Source organism: Mytilus galloprovincialis, chromosome 1, assembly GCF_965363235.1.
Source record: "Mytilus galloprovincialis chromosome 1, xbMytGall1.hap1.1, whole genome shotgun sequence".
NCBI classification, from domain to species: domain Eukaryota; kingdom Metazoa; phylum Mollusca; class Bivalvia; order Mytilida; family Mytilidae; genus Mytilus; species Mytilus galloprovincialis.
Genome location: NC_134838.1, coordinates 28749951 through 28769257, shown reverse-complemented (window position 1 = coordinate 28769257; position 19307 = coordinate 28749951). Strand labels below are relative to the sequence as shown.

Sequence of the window (19307 nt, the reverse complement as noted above, 5' to 3'; positions counted from 1 at the left end):
TTCTTCGGCTTAGTTTTTTTTTCTATGTATGTCTAACGTAGGGGTCTGACACCCTCTACAACCCTTACAGAAAAGTTGATCAACAAATGTTCTTCGGCAATGCATCTGTCCGCACGATGCACAAAAGGGAAGCAGGGTAGCTGATGTCTACTTGAGAAAACAAATCCAGGGTATTGTTCGATATTTTTTTTATTGTTAAACTAGATCCACAGTTGGGGTCGAACACCCTACCCCACCTTACAGAAAAGTTAATAAAAAAAAGTTCTACGACAAGACTTTTGTCCGTACTAGATGAAAAGGGAAGCTTGGTAGCTGAGATCTACTTGAAAAAAAAACAGTATGTTGTTCGGCTTGAAGTTTTTTTTTTAAGTAGGGTCCAAACCTTGTAAAAGTCGCCGAAAGTTTTTGTTCTTCTGTTTAGAGATTATTCCACAAGTTGAGAAATTCTCCTGAAATTAATAATAAAAAATAGTCAATAATTGAATACTAAATAAATGTAGTATTATGTAATCAATGTACAATAGAAGATCGTGTATATTCACGCCAAACAAATGGCATTTTTAACTGAAAAAAAAAATAGCAAATTGCTCTTCACACTTTAAACATGATGCAAAACTCTTTTGAAGTGACTTTTGAAAAATCATTTTCTTAATGTTATTTGAAATTTGGGATTACAATTTTTGATTTCACAAGGATATTAAAAAAAGATAATAATTCAACAGTTTGAATACATCAAATAATTTGCAGATGCTTGTTTTAGAAAGAAAAATAATATAAGTTCATTTCAGACGAAAAATTGAAATTGATTACATTAAGCATTTTTCAATTTGACTTTAAATGTTGAAAAATGAAAAATGCATTTTTCATTTTGAATTGAAATTACTTCGCAATATAAAAAATTTAAAAGATGATCAAAACTGCATCATTTTTTTTTAATTTTTAATGAGTAGATCTAGAATGAAATGAAATTTGTTTTAAATATTCAAATTGTCGACACTATTTTAAAATTATTCACGGTTTCTTTATCTTTTTCCTCGTTTTAAGCAAAACATCTTGAAGAACTTGTTAACTATGTATACGTGTGCACTATGTGTGTATCACCTAATTTTGAACATGAGAAATATACTAAAAGGTACAATAATGACCAAAAAGATGTGAATTTTTATTAATTAGTTTACCCGCAGAGCACACGACTGAATACATACACGTGCATGGAACATGACAAATATCCTTAAATGTTTATGATAACATTGAGAATGGAAATGTGGAACGTGTAACAAAGGCAACAATCCGATCAAAGGGCAAACAAGAGCTCAAGATCACCAATTGGTCTTCAACACAGGGTGAAATTCCAGCGCCTGAAGGTGGGCTTCATGCAGCTGGCCCCTTATCATCTGTGCGTATGCAGTAAAATAGAAGTTACACACAAGTCCAATATATAAGAAAACAATTAATTAAATTGACAAAACATAAACAAGACTAACAAAAGACGGAGGCTCCTGACTTAGACACAAATATGTATTGTTAGACCATCTAATACCTCTAAACAATGTAGAATATGACACGAAATCATGCACATTAAAACTCATATATCTTATTGGCCCAAAACCACAATTAATGATCCCCATTTCGTTGTCTACGAATATAGTCCCCTTTAATAATAGTGTATTTTTTTTCTTTCCCTTCCTCAAAGATTTCTTAGTTTTTCTGGGGTGGAAATAATAGATGAGAGCTTAAATAAACTTTTGAATTTTTCATTTTAACTGATGTTTATATGGAAAGAGTGATTAGGCCAGGTGCAAAAAGGTTATATTTACACTTTTCGGAACATCTCTTGACTTACCTATAGGGGTATGGATGTGTATTTACCAAATGTGTATGATGTATACTGGATATATTTTTGGACGTACTGCACATTACACACACACACAGAAAATAAAAAAATAGATTTGTTTTTAATGCGACAAAACGTTATAAAGAATTGGTAGAGGAATTAATTGTGGTCTCGGGCGTAATAGATTTCAAAACTAAGCAAAATGACAATGATACATACATTAACAACGGACTACTATCAATTACTGACATGCCCGCTCCAGACATAAATTAATCTGATTGAAAGATAATGTCTTCCTCAACTGAATTTCTAGCACAATCTCTCTCATTAAGGGTTTTGTTTATGATATCATCATAAAACATGTGAAAAGAACATAACCCGTTTGATGCCAACAACTTGTTTTATAATAAATTTGTTTATTTACAATGCAAAAACCCTATGAGTAAATAAATATTTATACTAAAATATGCCATCCTTAGGGACATTATCGTAACTCTATCCCTTTTGAATAAGCCTGTGTGGTTAGCTTTTGAGATGAATGCCGACAAATTTGTGTTTTATATAGAATATTACTGTTACAGAATAAGATTTGATGTGTAGATCTGAACATATAACATGTCCGTGTGTTGATTTGTATTTTTTTTTTGGCGAATGGTGTCATTGTACCGTTGATACAATTTAGTGAATGTAATGACTAGTTTGCGATACAGAAAACCATGGTGTAATATATTTTAGTAATACAGAGATTGATGTCGTGAAAATCAAATACATATACTACGTTACTTGTTCAGACATCGAACTCCGACTTCTTTTGAAATGATCAGTACTGTGCGTATTGCTATGTGTTTGTTGACTAGAGGTATATTAAAGATTCATTGGTGGCCTTTGGCTGTTTTCTTCACTTTTGTCGAGTTGCTGTCTCTTTTGCGCATTCACCATTTCTATTCTCAATGTCATCATATATATAATATATAAATACTACTCATGTTCGGAATAAGTTGATACCAAAAGAAAGTGCACACGTATACATCATTAACTAATTCTTCGAGATTGTTTGCTTTAAACAAGGGAACAGAAATACTGCAAATTAAAATGACAAATGATGTACGTTAGAGGATTTTTCATTTTTCAATTTATAATGTCAAAAGGAAAAATAAAAAAATGCTCCATATTGGAGCATTTTTCAGTTTTCAATATTTGATGTCAAATTGAAAAATGCTCCACGTTGGAGCATTTTTCTTTTTCAATATGTAAAGTCAAATAAAAAAATGCTTAAAATATTAATTTTTTCTTAGACAAGCATATACAAATGTTTTATTTATTTAAACTGTTGAACAATTAAATCATTTTTAACACAAACTTATTATTATTTTTTTAGATATCCTCATGAAATCAAAAGGTGTAATCTCAAATTTCAAATTTCATTCAGGAAAAGATTTTTATGAGTTGATGTCAAAAGATGTTTGCTACTTTTTTCCAAACAATGATCTCGAATTCAGATATATTTGATTGAATGCGTTTACGACTAATTGTCTGAACTATGAACTTACCATTTTTTGTTTGTTGAAAGCGTCTTTTGATAAAAGTGTTACTTATTCTTTTTTATTATACTTCGTCACTTGTTTCGACTTTTTAAAGACTGTCATCGGGGCCTATTATAGCTGACTATGCGGTATGGGCTTTGCTCATTGTTGAAGGCCGTACGGTGACCTATAGTTGTTACTGTCTGTGTCATTTTGGTCTTTTGTGGATAGTTGTCTCATTGGCAATCATACCACATCTTCTTTTTTATATCTCCATGCAATAAAAAAAAACATCATTTTATTTGTAATTGCTTTTGGATAGGACCGTTTTACGTGCATACCTTTTTTATTTGTTTTTCAGCAAAATTAAACCACATTTAATAGTGCCGTTATATTAGACAGAGAGCATGTGCAGTTGATAATCTTGATCTTGATATATTGCTTTTTTTCTAACAGTCCATCGAATTCACCGGTTTATAAAAGTCGCCAAACTTTTTCTTCTGATGTTGTGAGAGATTATTTCACAAGTTGGAAAATTCTCCTGAAATTAATAATAGAAAGAGTCAATAATTGAACATAAATGAAGTTTAATTTAATTAGTAATTTATGTACAATAGAAAATAGTGACCATACCAAACCAATGAACACCAACTGTCATATTCCTGACTTGGTACAGGCAATTTCTTTTTATAAAAAAAAATGGTGGATTAAATTGGGTTTCAAGCTAGCTAAACCTCTCCCTTGTTTGACTGTCGTATTAAAATCCATTATATTGACAACGATTTGTGAACAAAACAAACAGACATAACAGGTAAAATGTCAAAAATAGAGGCACAGCAGTCAACATTGTGTTATTATCTTAAACCTTATAAAATAAACAAATATATTAACAAACATTAAACATGGCACAATAATACAATGATGGGATGTATAAGTACAAAGCCACGTCATATGTAAGAAATAAATACAAAAAGGCATATAGACAAAAAGTTATATAGACATATATGTGTTCGAATGCATTTAAGACTAATGGTCTGAACTATGAACTTACCATTTTATGTTTGTTGAAAGCGTCTTTTGATAAAAGTGTTTACTTATTCTTTTTTATTATACTTTGTCACTTGTTTCGACTTTTTAAGGACAGTCCATGCAATAGAAAAAAAAACATCATTTTATTTGTAATTGCTTTTGGATAAGACCGTTTTACGTGCATACCTTTTTTATTTGTTTTTCAGCAAAATTAATCCACATTTGATAGTGCCGTTATATTAGACAGATTGCATGTGCAGTTGATAATCTTGATCTTGATATATTGCTTTTTTTCTAACAGTCCATCGAATTTACCGGTTTATAAAAGTCGCCAAACTTTTTCTTCTTATGTTGTGAGATTATTTCACAAGTTGGGAAATTCTCCTGAAATTGATAACAGAAAGAGTCAATAATTGAACATTAATGAAGTTTAATTTAATTAGTAATTTATGTACAATAGAAAATAGTGACCATACCAAACCAATAAACACCAACTGTCATATTCCTGACTTGGTACAGGCATTTTCTTTTTATAGAAAAATGGTGGATTAAAATGGTTTTAAAGCTAGCTAAACCTCTCCCTTGTTTGACTGTCGTATTAAAATCCATTATATTGACAACGATTTGTGAACAAAACAAACAGACATAACAGGTAAAAATGTCAAAAATAGAGACAAAGCAGTCAACATTGTGTTATTATCTTAATCCCTATAAAACAAACAAATATATTAACAAACATTAATCATGGCACAATAATACAATGATGGGATGTATAAGTACAAAGACACGTCATATGTAAGAAATAAACACAAAAAGGCATATAGACAAAAAGTTATATAGACATATATGTGTTTGAATGCATTTAAGACTAATTGTCTGAAAAATGACCCTACCATTGTTATGTTCATTGAAATAATCTTGCTATAACCGTGCTTATTTTTTTATTTTTTTTGTGCATACTTTTCCTCTAGTTTCAACTTTTTAAAGACTCCTTGCAAAAGAAAACGTCATTTTATTTACAATTGTTTATGGGAAAGTCTGTTTTACGTGCCTACTTTTGATATAATTTTTTTAGCAATAGTAAACTACATTCAATAGTGCCGTTATATAAGGTAGAATGAATGTACAGTTGAATATCTTGATATTGATGTATAGTTTATTCTAACAGTCATTCCAATAAACCTGTTTGTAAAAGTCGCCAAATGTTTTTACCCTGATGTTGTAAGATCATTACATAAGTTTGGAAATGCTCCTGAAATTAATAATAGGAAATAGTCAATGATTGCATATTAATGAAGATAGAAATCAAAGTACAATAGAAAATAGTGACCATATCAAACCAATAAACATCAACTGTCATAATCATGACTTAGTACATGCATTTTCTTTTATAAAAACTGTTGGATTAAACCTGGTTTTAAAGCTAGTTAAACCTCTCACTTGTATGATTGTCGTATAAAAATCTTAAGAAAACAAACAGACATAATAAGTAAAAATGTCAAAAATAGAGGCACAGCAGTGGACATTGTGTTATTATGTTAATCTTTATAAAACAAACAATAAAAGAAACAATAAAAGTCGCAAAAAGTTTTGATTCTTATGTATTAGGGTATTCCATACGTTTGGAAATTCTACTGAAATCAATAATAGAAAAACAAGGCAATAATTGAATATCAATGCAGATAGTAATCATTATACAATGGAAAACAATGTACACTAACTTTGTTTAAGTTCATTTAAATTTTTTTACAAAACAATAATAAGTAACCTCGAATGCAGATATACACGTTCGCATGCGTTTACGACCAATTGTCTGAAATATGAAGTTTCCATTGTTATGTTTATTGAAAGCATCTTTTTTTTTTTATAAAAGTGCTTATTTATTTTGGTGTATACCTTGTTACTAGTTTCAACTGTTTAAGCTCTCCTCGAAAAGGAAAACAAAACATAACTTTATTAGCACTTGCTTTTAGATAAGACTGTTTTACGAGCCTTATTTTTCAGCAAAAGTAGACGACATTCAATCGTGCCGTTATGTTAGGAAGAATAAATCTACAATTGATTATCTTGATTTTGATGTTTTGCTTTTTCTGACAGTCATTCGAATATACCTGTTTAAAAACTCGCCAAAAGTTTTGCTTCTGATGTTGTGAGATTATTCCACAAGTTTGAAAATTCTCCTGAATCTAATAATAAAAAGAGTCAATATTGAATATTAATGAAGTAAGTTAGTAATGAACAATTGAAATATCAAATTTGTTAAAGTTCATCTAGATTTGTTTACAAAAATAGTCAGCAACCTCGAATGCAGATATATGTGTTCGAATGCGTTTACGACTTCTTGTCTGAAAAATCAAATCATAATTGTTATGTTCATTGAAATAATCTTTTTATAAAAGTCCTTATCTAGTGTTTGGCAAACCTTATTACTAGTTTTGACTTATTAAAGACTCTCCTTGCAAAAGATAAACGTCATTTTATTAGCATTTGCTATAGGATAAGATTATTTTACGTGCCTACTTTTTAAGTATTTTTTTTTTTTTTGCTAAAGTAAAGCACATTCTATAGTGCCGTTATATTACGTAGAATATATGTACCGTTGATTCTTATTCATATTTCGCCTTTAGGTCTCAAGAAATGAATTAGCTTAACTTTTCTATGAGGCGTAATGTAATATCTATGTTTAAGGATGTACACCTCTGAGGAGCCAACAATTTCTGGAATTAAACATTTTTTTCTAAACCTGCTTTTTGAGTTTATAAGACTGTAATAAAATCATTGGTGAAGAAAAAATCATATCGTGGTGCACTTCTTTTTCTGCTACAGCCCTTTGAAAATGCCCAATTGTGATGATTTTCCCATTTTTCATCGATTTTTACCTATTTTTGGGCTATAATCATGAAAAAAATCCCAGTTCCACAATTAAACTTTTTTTCATACTTTCTACAAAGATGAAGTGGACCAATCTGACTAAATTTTACTTAATAAAACTATAGGTAGGTGTACCATGGTCAATTTTACATTTTTGTTATTTTCTTAGTTTTATGAACAAAAAGCATATAATTTCAACTTTTTTGTTATAAATGATTGAAAAAAATACATATCTAAGAAATTTGAACAGACCAAAATGACATGGGATGAACATGATTCTTGTAAAATAATTTTTTGTATCCCTCACCCATTTTCTCAAAATATTGGCTAAAAACATTTGTAAATATACAGACTTGATTTGTCGTAAAATTTGAAAACTGGATTACTCAAAAACCATTCATTGTAAATCTACAATTTTTCGACAGCGTTATGTTTAATTATAATCTTTTTAAAATTCATTGATATTTTACACTTGTATCACATATTTTGGAAATTATTCAAGAACGATATTTCAACGAGACTGAACGAGACTGAAGAGTCAGAAGAATACATCCTTAAACAAACAAACAAACCATAACCACCAGACCAGAGATGGTCGGTGACCTTGACCCTAGTATATACGCACTTGTTCTAAACAGTGAACACAACACTTTACTTAAATTCTTTTTAGTTATTTTATTGTTTATTTAAATTTAGGAAGTTTGAAAGTTACTTAAAATATAATTATCTTGTCTTTGATGCAAGACACGTGCTAATGTTAATAAGAAAAACAGATGTCTTGTCTACGACGTTTGACAAGTGTTGCTGGAAATGAATTAAACTTTTTTTTTGTCTACAATGTATGACAAGTTTATTCATTTAAGTTATTCCCTGTGCTGGACGGCACATTTGCTACTTTATTCTTTTACTCCTGTTTGTTGAACAGGTAGATATTTAAAAGTATTTCTTTTTACCTAAATGGCGTGTGTACTCTTAACATTTATTCACATTATGTTTTTTTACAATGGCTAAATTTGATTATGCAGATGTTATGCTTTGCAAGATGTTGTCTTCCTCCTCCTCCTCTTTCTCCTCCTCCTCCTCTTTCTTGTCCTCCTCCTCCTCCTCCTCCTCCTCCTCCTCATCATCATCATCATCATCATCATCATCATCATCATCATCATCATCATCATCATCATCATCATCATCATCATCATCATCACCATCACCATCATCATCATCATCATCATCATCATCATCATCATCATCATCATCATCATCATCATCATCATCATCATCATCATCATCATCATCATCATCATCATCATCATCATCATCATCATCATCATCATCATCATCATCATTCATCACCACCACCACCTTTGTTGTGTATGAAGATGGGAATTTTCTTCTAAAGCCCTTAACGTCCTTAACGTCCCTGTGAAAACGCAAAACTGCAAAACTCCGAAGAAGTGTACTATTTATATCAACTTCTTATTAGTATCGTATTGATATTAGAATTAATGGCCGAGTTAAATCACTAACAGAATTTAAAATTATGCTAGACTTTTATTTACAAGTAATTCCAAACTGGGTAAAAACAGGAGAAAGTTTTACAAAATTCAAATATTAGAAAACAGATTATTTTTGGAAACCGATACGTTAAACATTGCAACAACAGTTTGTTCTTTCAAAACTGGGTAGCGAGTGGATTGATTTATATCAACGACTTACTTGATCTTGCGGGAAAGTGATCAGATGTTTTTGTTTTTTTTATTTTAGAAAAATTAAACAATAAGTCTAATTGGATTGTAAAGTTTACAATCGTAAAATCTTCCATCCCAACGGAATTGAAGGAAACTCTCTAAAGAGTAAAATCAGTATCAATAAGGACAATTTGATATGTGGAAATAAACAAATACAATCAAAATATATATATAATAAAATGTTATATAATAGTCTAGTAGATCAAAAATATTCACAGGCAATTGGTATAAATATTTGGACAAGCAATTTATAGTTAGATAGCAAGCTAAATTTCATTCGTAAACGATTTTATATCTAAATCTTTAAGAGAGAATAAGATGAAAATGTTTAGATGGAAACTACTACATTATAGTATTCCAACAAAGTAATTACTATGTAAATGGAAAATTTCTGATAAAAATTAATGTATTTTTTTGTTAAACAGAAGAGGAAGATTACTTTCATTTCTTTATAACGTGTTATTTTTTAAAAGACTTTAGGGATGAAGTAGAACATCTTGCACAAATAAATTTTGTAAAATAAAATATCAGTTAAACATATAGTATTTGGATTCAACATATCAGATAAGGGTTCTTATGGTTTTAACTATTTTGTGACAGTTTTAGATTTTTGCATTTTCAAATTATACTATGTTTCAGAGCAGAAATTGAAATATATAGATGTGTATGAATTGTTGAAAAAGAAATTAAGAAGGGTTATGAATGAAAGCAAAATAATTTCTCGAAGTGTATATTTCATAAATTTGAAGAAATTGATTTAATAGAATAACTTGCATATACTATAATAGTTTATGTAATATTGTTGATTATATTGTGAGTATGTTCCTGGCAACTCAGAGTTTTTTCACAGGAATACTCCACTGGCGCTTGGACAGTAAAGTATAATTGTAACAAACTATCTTTAGAATAAGGAATGTATTTGTTGTGAAAAAAACATAATATTTATTACGAAGAAATTGCTGAATACAAAGTAAAGGAGGTAGCTTAAATGTCGTTCAGTATTACAAAAACCTACATAATATTAATCATATTTGACAATATAACATTCAGATATTTGAAAGAAAACATAAATACAACTAAAGTATGAAAATTCTATCTGTTGCCTAAAATACATAATAGTTATCAAAAGTACCAGGATTATAATTTTATACGCCAGACGCGCGTTTCGTCTACATAAGACTCATCAGTGACGCTCAGATCAAAATAGTTAAAAAGCCAAATAAATATAAAGTTGAAGAGCATTGAGGATCAAAAATTTCTAAAAGTTGTGCCAAATATGGCTAAGGTAATCTACTCCTGGGGTAAGAAAATCCTTAGTTTTTCGAAAAATTCAAAGTTTTGTAAACAGAAAATTTATAAAATGACCATATAATTGATATTCATGTCAACACCGAAGTGCTGACTACTGGGCTGGTGATACCCTCGGGGACGAAACGTCCACTAGCAGTGGCATCGACCCAGTGGTGTAAATAGTTATCAAAAGTACCAGGATTATAATTTTATACGCCAGACGCGCGTTTCGTCTACATAAGACTCATCAGTGACGCTCAGATCAAAATAGTTAAAAAGCCAAATAAATATAAAGTTGAAGAGCATTGAGGATCAAAAATTTCTAAAAGTTGTGCCAAATATGGCTAAGGTAATCTACATAAACTATTTGAAAATATACTAACAGAAATGGAGAGAAATGAAACAGCTAGACGAGAAAATTTAATTCCGAGCAGACCAATTGTATCCTTGTGTAAAACACCTCTACACAATAGTGGACACTATATCGATTATTTTCCAGTTCCGTTTGTTAAACAAGAGGCTCTCAAGAGTCTAAATCGCTCACCTGTTATTGTTTTGCTGAAATCTTTCATCAATGATCATTTTTGCTTTTTAATGTATTTTAATATGTGGCTTTAAAATGCAATTCAAATGTGCATAGTATCAGTCATATTTTCTTCAAAAGCAAATAAATGCATTTTAGCCATATTGTCTCTGTTTCTAGACTTACAACAAGTAAATACAATACAAAATTTATCCTATATTCATTTGCGAAGATTTGTTTAAAAACATAGACATGTGTAAAATTGTCCTTAAAGAGCAAATACATCCATAACGGGTCAATTGAAAATTTTGGTAACATAAAACCTTGACCTTACTTTGTTGAAAATTTTTGCTGTTTACAATTTATCTTAATCTTCAATAATATTCAAGATAATAACAAAAAACTGAACATTTTCCTTAAAAACCAATTAAGTAGCAACAACCCAACAATGGGTTCTTCGGTTTATCTGAAAATTTCAGGGCTGATACATTTAGACCTTTTAAACCAGTTTACCCTTTGTCAGATTTGCTCTAAATGCTTTAGTTTCTGAGATATAAGCCAAAACTGGCGGCGGCAGACGACGGACGACGACGGACGCCAAGTATTAGTCAAAGCTCACACGGTGCCCTTCGGACCTCGCTGAACTTAAAATAATATTCATATATATAAAAGATAAGTCAAGTTTTATTAATTCGATTGAAAATATAAAACCCAAACGTGACTGTTACCTATAAGTAGCATTCGATGCCAATTATATGTACACTTGTTTTACATTTGATGACATACTGGAAGCCACAAACGGGGAACTGACCAATATTGATCCAAGCAAGAATGAAATCAAAGTGCCAACAAAGGACAGTATACAACGCCTATTAAGGCTTATTTTAGAGAAAAAAATGAAAATGAATTTATATTTAACAATAAACATTACCGTGAAACCTTGGGCGGACCTTACAATGTTTGTGTTTCTTCAAAACATTTTACAACGCTTTCAACACAGAAACCCTATGATAATCACCTCCAGATTTAGGGATGACGGCTGGATTATATATTCCGGGCCTATAGAGGAAATACACGAGCTCATAATAATAGATAATTCTCCGCTCACTGACCTACTGAATGACGAATGCACGTTTCAACCCCAAGAGCTGCATGCAAACTGCAAAATCATAAACGGTGTTGTACACTTTCTATTAGTCTGCTCAAAATATGATGCGCATCGAAAATAGATGTTTGATACGCTTAAAAATAATGACATAATAGATCTCTCATTGAAACACCTTCTATCCGGATACACACACACTTTTAGTCCCATACGGGACACTAATATACTTATAAGAAAATAAGGAAAACTCTCCAATATTAGTTTCATTTAGTCTTAGTTTAGATATTATAAAATAAACAATAATGTATTTTGAACCAGTGTATATGAAGTAAATCTCAGATGGTCCCTCAAGTTAAACTATTTTATCAAGTTATACAATAAACAATTTTAAAGAAAAATACAAACTCACCCAAATCTGAAATCATTTCCTTTTTTAATACACATAGAATAATTATAAGTAAGTCAGAAGTGCAATGCACACTTCACCTTTGTGTCAGTCCATTTAGCGAAATAAAATAGACCTTTTCTACCTGTGTTATACTTCAGTAAATCAATCACCTTTCAAACACGAGTACTAATTGACCATGAAATGCACGCATTTAATTTTAACAAGTATCAACATTCAATTTGAACACTGTGATCTATTGAAGATTAGAACACTATATAATTTAACAGTATATAATAAGGGTAAAATACAACATCACTTTAATATTCTCTACAATGGATAATTACCGTCATTTTATTTAGAAATTAAAAAATTAAAACAACACAACACAACACGCTTTGTTTGTATACGTAACAATAGAAACATTTGCTACAGCCGTTTTTCATGAAAAGTGCGACTAACATTTGTCTTGCTTATTTAACGTTATATGTTAAAAGCTAAAGGAAAAGTGAGAACAAAAAAAAATGCAATATATGTCTTTTCAGATCATCCCAAACTGACAATTAGAGTCATATTATTAGAAAATAAGAAAAACCAACAAACACAATCAATACGCTCATATATTTTTTTTGGAATAGAAGTGCTAAATCCTTTATATGAGAATAGAATGATAAAATCTTAATTCGGACTAGAGGATGTCAGTTACATAAACACACACAGATGTTTGTATATATAGTCAAATGCGTTTTGTTAGAAGATACTTTTTCACTTTTTTCGTCTTTTGGAAAATGTTGTTTGTGCTGTATTTAGACCCTTCATCAACGAAAATGGTTTGACATGCTAACATTGGTAGCATTTTTCAAACTAGCATATGTCTTGTTCTATGTTTCTAAATATACTTTGATAAGTATATCAAAGACGACAAAAAGGTGAACAAACAGATAAAATTTCTAAACAATTATATGATACCTATCAGTTCATAATTTACATTTCATTAGTAACTATCATTTGCTTTTTTTCATTTTCCTATTATATGTTTCTACTGTTATGTGTTTTTTCCTCCATAGATAAACACTCTATGGTAACAAAGTCAACCATGTTCGTCACATATTCATCTAATTAATCGCCAAAATGTAATACATAAAATAAATTAAGGACTAAACATATTATATATACATAATATTTATGCTGTATGAATATAAGACGCAATTACTACATAAGTAAGCCGCCAACCAAAAGCAATAACAACAACGTCACACATGTACAAATAAAATAATTGTTTCGTTCAATGTATGATTGGATGCAATAGTACAGAGTCACGTCAAATGAATAACAGACCTGACAGTAAAAGTTATATTAAAAAAGACAAATGAAAGAACACTATAACACGTTATTATTTTAAAAATACTGCACTCCAATAAAAAATCAAAACGGCAGTCCTTCACCAAATGGTAAAATCAAAAAGTCATAATGCAAATTGTTGCAAATTGGTAACTAGTATATGATAAACAACAAACTATGAAGATGTCAAAGAATCACCTTTACGTCGTGAAAATGAAGCAAATGATACCCAAGGGACATTCAAACTCATAAGTCGAAAATAGACTGACAACGCCATGTAGGTTTACTTGTTTAGTACGAAATTACATGAAGTGAGTACGATTTTGCTTTATTACGAGACTCTCGCTATTTGACATATTCGACTTAAAACAAAATATTTCAAATTACTATCTTCAATGTTGACGACAATATGGCTGAACTTTAATTGGAAATGAAAGACAGAAATTATATAGTTCAGGTTCAAATGAATAATAGTTCAAATAAGTCAAACAACTGTGAAAATGTCTCGAAAACAACCCTTTCACCCCATTGCAAGTGAAATGAAAACATTTAATCAAAATTGTTTGGAAAATTGATCGTCTTGGCGAGTCATGCTAGTCATGCTATAAGCTCACGAAGGCATGTGTCCATTTCGATTCATAAAAAGAGTGTAACGGAACGCAAATGTACTTTAGAAATGTCTTAAATTACTAGTTGCGGACATCTGTGTGATTTGTTAAATGATAGTTGACTTTTCGACAGATTACTATTATTATCGTAAACTATGAATTATCTTCAGGTGTGTAATAAAAAAATCTACAAATTAAAGATTTTCTTTATTAGAACGTCTATTTAGCCAAACAGAATAAATGAAACAAACTTACCATTATTCGTTAACTACAAATTATCGTCAAACGTGTAATGAAAGGTAATTTAAATTTCGCTACACAATAAAGATTTTCTTTACTTAAACGTTAAGTAAGCCAAACATAATGATTAAAGCAAAATTATCATTCACGTTAGATTTATACATTTTATCACCGATCACAAACTGTCAAATTTATACAGATTAATCCCACTTCGAACAGCTGTCTCTTTTTGTATAAAACCTTATATAAATTATGGTATAAAATTTCTAAACTTGTAATAACAAAGTCATGAATGAACATTGGTATAATAAAAATCAACATTGATATCAATAAAAGTGAGACGAAGTGTATCAGTTTAAATTCAATATTTAGGTTATACTAAAATATAGAAAATAAAAGAATGAAATGTATTTGGGTTGATAGTTAAAATAATGTTGACATCTGTAATATCTGAAAACGAAATGTCTTTTGCATTATTCGAAGGTGGTCTAATATCTAGAACTGCTGTATTGATGTGATATATAAAATGAGTTTAGTTTTATTTGGTTAGAGAAAGCTTGTGGTCATTAAAAACGTAAATTAAAAAAGAACAAGATAATGTATTTCTCTTTTCTATGATGCACTTAAACGAAGTTTCGTTCGTTCAAATATCGAAACTATTTCACAGTTATGGCATACATTATCTAGTTGAAATAGGTTCACGGAAAAAGAGTCAAGGGAAAAACGTCATTAACTTGGAAGGTAAAGAGTCACACATTTTGATAAATGTAGGGAGAAACAGCCACAAATCTAAAATGTCAACATTAAATTTTGTATAATTATTTGATATTTCATCGTCCATTTTGGAAATTATACTGAAATTTAAATGCCAACTTATGTCCCTCTGGTATCTTTCGTCCCTCTTTTATGATATTGTGTATATGAGAAACCACTATTTTTAAGGTTTCAATTTTGTATCTGTCCAGATATTACACAATTGACAGGGAAACAGTTAACTGGAGACATGTAGTTAGTAAGTAACCGCCTGTTGGATTGTAATCATTTGTTTTAATCTTATAAACGTAATTATTTGCAATAAACACAAAATCGAAACATCCCGGTATTTTAGAATTAAACACTCAATTCAATTCAATCTTGAGACCAAATATCAATATACTCTTTTCATAGAGCTTTTTTACATTTTGCCAAAAGTTACGAACGAACGTAAAGGAAGCACGTATTACATTTAAACAATAACAATAAAGAGTCTTTGGTTGATCCGGTAATACAGCATTAATCTGCTTGACCACAATACTTTTTTGTCAAATTGGGAATCAGAGTATTTGTTTAGGAAAAGTCATAACCCCCTGAAGTTAAATGCTCGTGCTTTTACACTGATAGCAAAAATGAAAAACTTGTTTGGGGGAAATTAAACGGTCTCTCTCTCTCTCTGTCTGATTAATTGTGTATACTAGATTAAGGCTAAGATCTAGAATTGGAGGCTATGAACGTGTCTGTTGGGTAGAGGTACTCTTGTACGCCACACTCCATAATCTGCTCTTAAAATCAACTAAATATATACAAGTAGATCGTTTAGTTCATCTACATACACATTTTATCACATTAATATATATCAAGAAAATAAATCTGCAGTTTTGCATCCAATATATTGTAGAAATAATAATGACCATTAAACAGTAAACAAACTTGAAAGATAGACCCATATTGGTCACTCGACACCCAGGGCCAAAACGCAAATATACGCTAAAATAACCGTTCCATTATGAGCCTAACTCCGGTGTATGGACACATCACAAGGTGATAATGAATAGTACATAGGAAAAGGCGATGATTCACAAGTTAATAACGAGCATCAGCATTTATTTGCTTTGGTATTTTCTTATGTTAATCAATTCAACATTGTAATTTTAAAAGTGTACGGGTGGGGGCGGGCTGTAGGAGTACTTTAACAATATTTAGGGGTATTTTTTTCTTCTGACTACCATGCCATATATTTAGAATATTTTTTTAACTCCTTCCACCTGGTGGTACTATAATTTTACCTTTCGTACGTCCCAACATCCTATATCTCACGAAAAATATAATTTAATAAGTGTCGTTGCATGTAGGGAACTGGTCCTAAATAGGCTCACATTGGGTTGGAATGCTTTCGAAGTTATAGGACTATTATTGAAACATGTCAAAATAAAGGATCCCTAAAACGACTTTTACTCTACTGTTATTTAAACATATTTTAGTGTCCATAAATGAAAAATAGATTAGACAAACTGTTTTTCAATTTGAAGGTTTTTTTTATACATGTATTAATAGCATGCGTCGGAAGCGCTTTTACGGACTTCTGAGTTGAAACCTTATTTTTCATTATAGCCTAACTTTATGGTGTTTGAGAAATGAAGAATCTTGAAATCTTGAAAATCTTGTGGACGCTTCTGATGACAGAATGGTTTGCTATGTATCGCTTTTGCGACAATAGTTGCAGTTTCGACAAAAAGAAACAGAATAACAACATTGAAAGTGAAAAAAAGGGATCGACCATTTAGGTGACGTATACAAGTAAAAACGATGATAAAAATTTATTGCAGATATATAAGCTTAAGTTTGGAGGTCTTAAAAAAGTCATAAAAAAGAGAAACACAGAAATATGAAATGTGACTCTTAACACCATCAAAGTGTATGAATTTGTTTGTGAAGAATGTCAGCTTCATCGCAACAGTCTGACAAAAGAAATCTTAAATAAACCTATTTTGTAAATGGAATTTCACTTGTCTCATTTGGCAAGTATGCCTGTTGGAGATTTTAATTTAAAGAAATTATGAGATTTTAAGAATTATCACGATAATTCAACCAAATTTGGAATTATCAAATTATGAAAAAGAGGTGACGAAGTTGCCTATAAACTTCTCACAAATGTATTTCTCAATAGTGGATAGATATCATTGTCTTGCGTGATGAAAATGACTTCTAGGAAGTTTCAAAACTTTTAAAATAACCATTTTCCAGTTTCAGTTCACAAACACTAGAGAGTATACACTTTTAATGTGGCTTATATTCCTTAATCCTTAATTAAGAAAGCCCTAACATAGTTGTAGCACTAACATTAACGGTACCAATTTTTCTGCACCAGATGCGCATTTCGACAATACATGTGTCTTTAGTGATGCTCGTGGCCAAATTATTTGAAATACAAAGCTTACATAAAAGATGAAGAGCTATAATCTTAAAGTTCCAAAAAGTATAGCCAAATCCGTGAAAGGAATCAGAGCTTTGCATGAGGGAGATACATTCCTTTATCTATAATAATTTTTAACATTTTGTAACAGCAAATTAAATAACACAAAAAAATCCGTATTTGCATGCCAGTACCGGAGTACTGGCTACTGGGCTGGTGATACCCTCGGGGACTAACAGTCTACCAGCAAAGACATCGACCCAGTTGTTGTAGTAACATCAACGGTACCAATTTTTCTGCACCAGATGCGCATTTCGACATTACATGTCTCTTCAGTGATGCTCGTGGCGTAAATATGTAAAATCCAAAGCTTATATAAAAGATGAAGAGCTATAATCCAAAAGTTCCAAAAAGTATAGCCCAATTCGTGAAAGGAACCAGAGCTTTGCAGAGGGAGATACATTCCTTAATCTATAATAATTTTTAACATTTTGTAGCAGCAAATTTAATAACACAAAAAAATCCGTATTTTCATGCCAGTACCGGAGTACTGGCTACTGGGCTGGTGATACCCTCGGGGACTAACAGTCCACCAGCAGAAGCATAGACCCCTATTTCGTATAACTAATTCATTGAAAATTGGTCTTGAGACTATATATCAATATATTTCTTTTTATCGTACCTCCTATATATTTCTAAATATGATTTGTTAAAAGCGTCTACGTGGAGACCATGTATATTCCAAATTAGGTTTGTAGGGAGGCAGAGCTTACTTCATACACGGTTAGTAGTGGTGTTACGTTCCTTTATAAAAACAAAACGATAATGAGAAAAATTCTTAAAGGTTTCAACAGATGAGGAAATTGATGATGAAGATTGAAATAAATTGATTCACATATTTAAACCTAACCAGTTATTATTGTAGACATCTGTTTTTGTAGGATCGATTGAAGAAGTTTCTTAATGCTAACGGTATTGAATTTTCACACGTTAATATAGTCGGTAAGATAATTCGTCCCATAGTGTGCAAGGACGTAGTACGCGGTATATATGGATTGTAAATTCCATATAGGGATTCCATATTCGCTCTCATCCTATATGGATTTTACAAACCCCATATATATATATATATATATATATATATATATACCGTATTATGTCACTAGCACACTATGTTATTAATAATATCTTTTAACAGATACTACGATGTGTTTTAACATACTTCTTTGTCAAAAAAATAATAAATGGATCATAAACGCTTTTTTTAACTAAGAAGAACTTTTTATTTACAAAATAGAAACAACACGTTAATAGTGTCTTGCGTCGGAAGCCCTTTTCTGGATTTCTGAGTTGAAACCTTAGTTTCTTTATAGCTTAACAATACATAATAAAACAAAATCAAATACACGCAAATTACATCATACATGTTATATGTTAAATATGAAAACATGAAATCAATAAGAATTGATATATGGTTCTGATAATGATTTGATCGTACATTTATATGACTAAAGACGAAGAAATCTAGAATTTCAGATTAATGCTGACGATACAAATTTTAACTTTAAAGTTATCGAAAATAGTTGTCAAACCACTTGAGTGGTTTATTCATCATAAACATGATCCTTGTGTGTGAATGAAAAG

The 19307-nt window shown here is 30.6% G+C and overlaps 1 long non-coding RNA gene across 5 annotated transcripts in view; it reads right to left on the bottom strand.

Annotated features, from left to right (window-relative positions):
* Nucleotides 1-222: 222 nt before the first annotated feature.
* LOC143071050 (uncharacterized) overlaps nt 223-19307 on the bottom strand; it is a 161001-nt gene continuing 141916 nt past the window's right edge. For 2 of the 5 annotated variants that reach the window (XR_012976776.1, XR_012976777.1), the window contains exons 2-4: nt 4573-4770; nt 3699-3898; nt 227-449 (exon numbers count right to left, since the gene is read on the bottom strand). This is a non-coding gene — a long non-coding RNA (uncharacterized LOC143071050). Of the gene's footprint in view, nt 450-3698; nt 3899-4572; nt 4771-5568; nt 5639-6497; nt 6573-12329; nt 12437-19307 lie in introns of those variants that run through there. The other 3 variants (XR_012976773.1, XR_012976774.1, XR_012976775.1) reach the window with 3 other exon arrangements.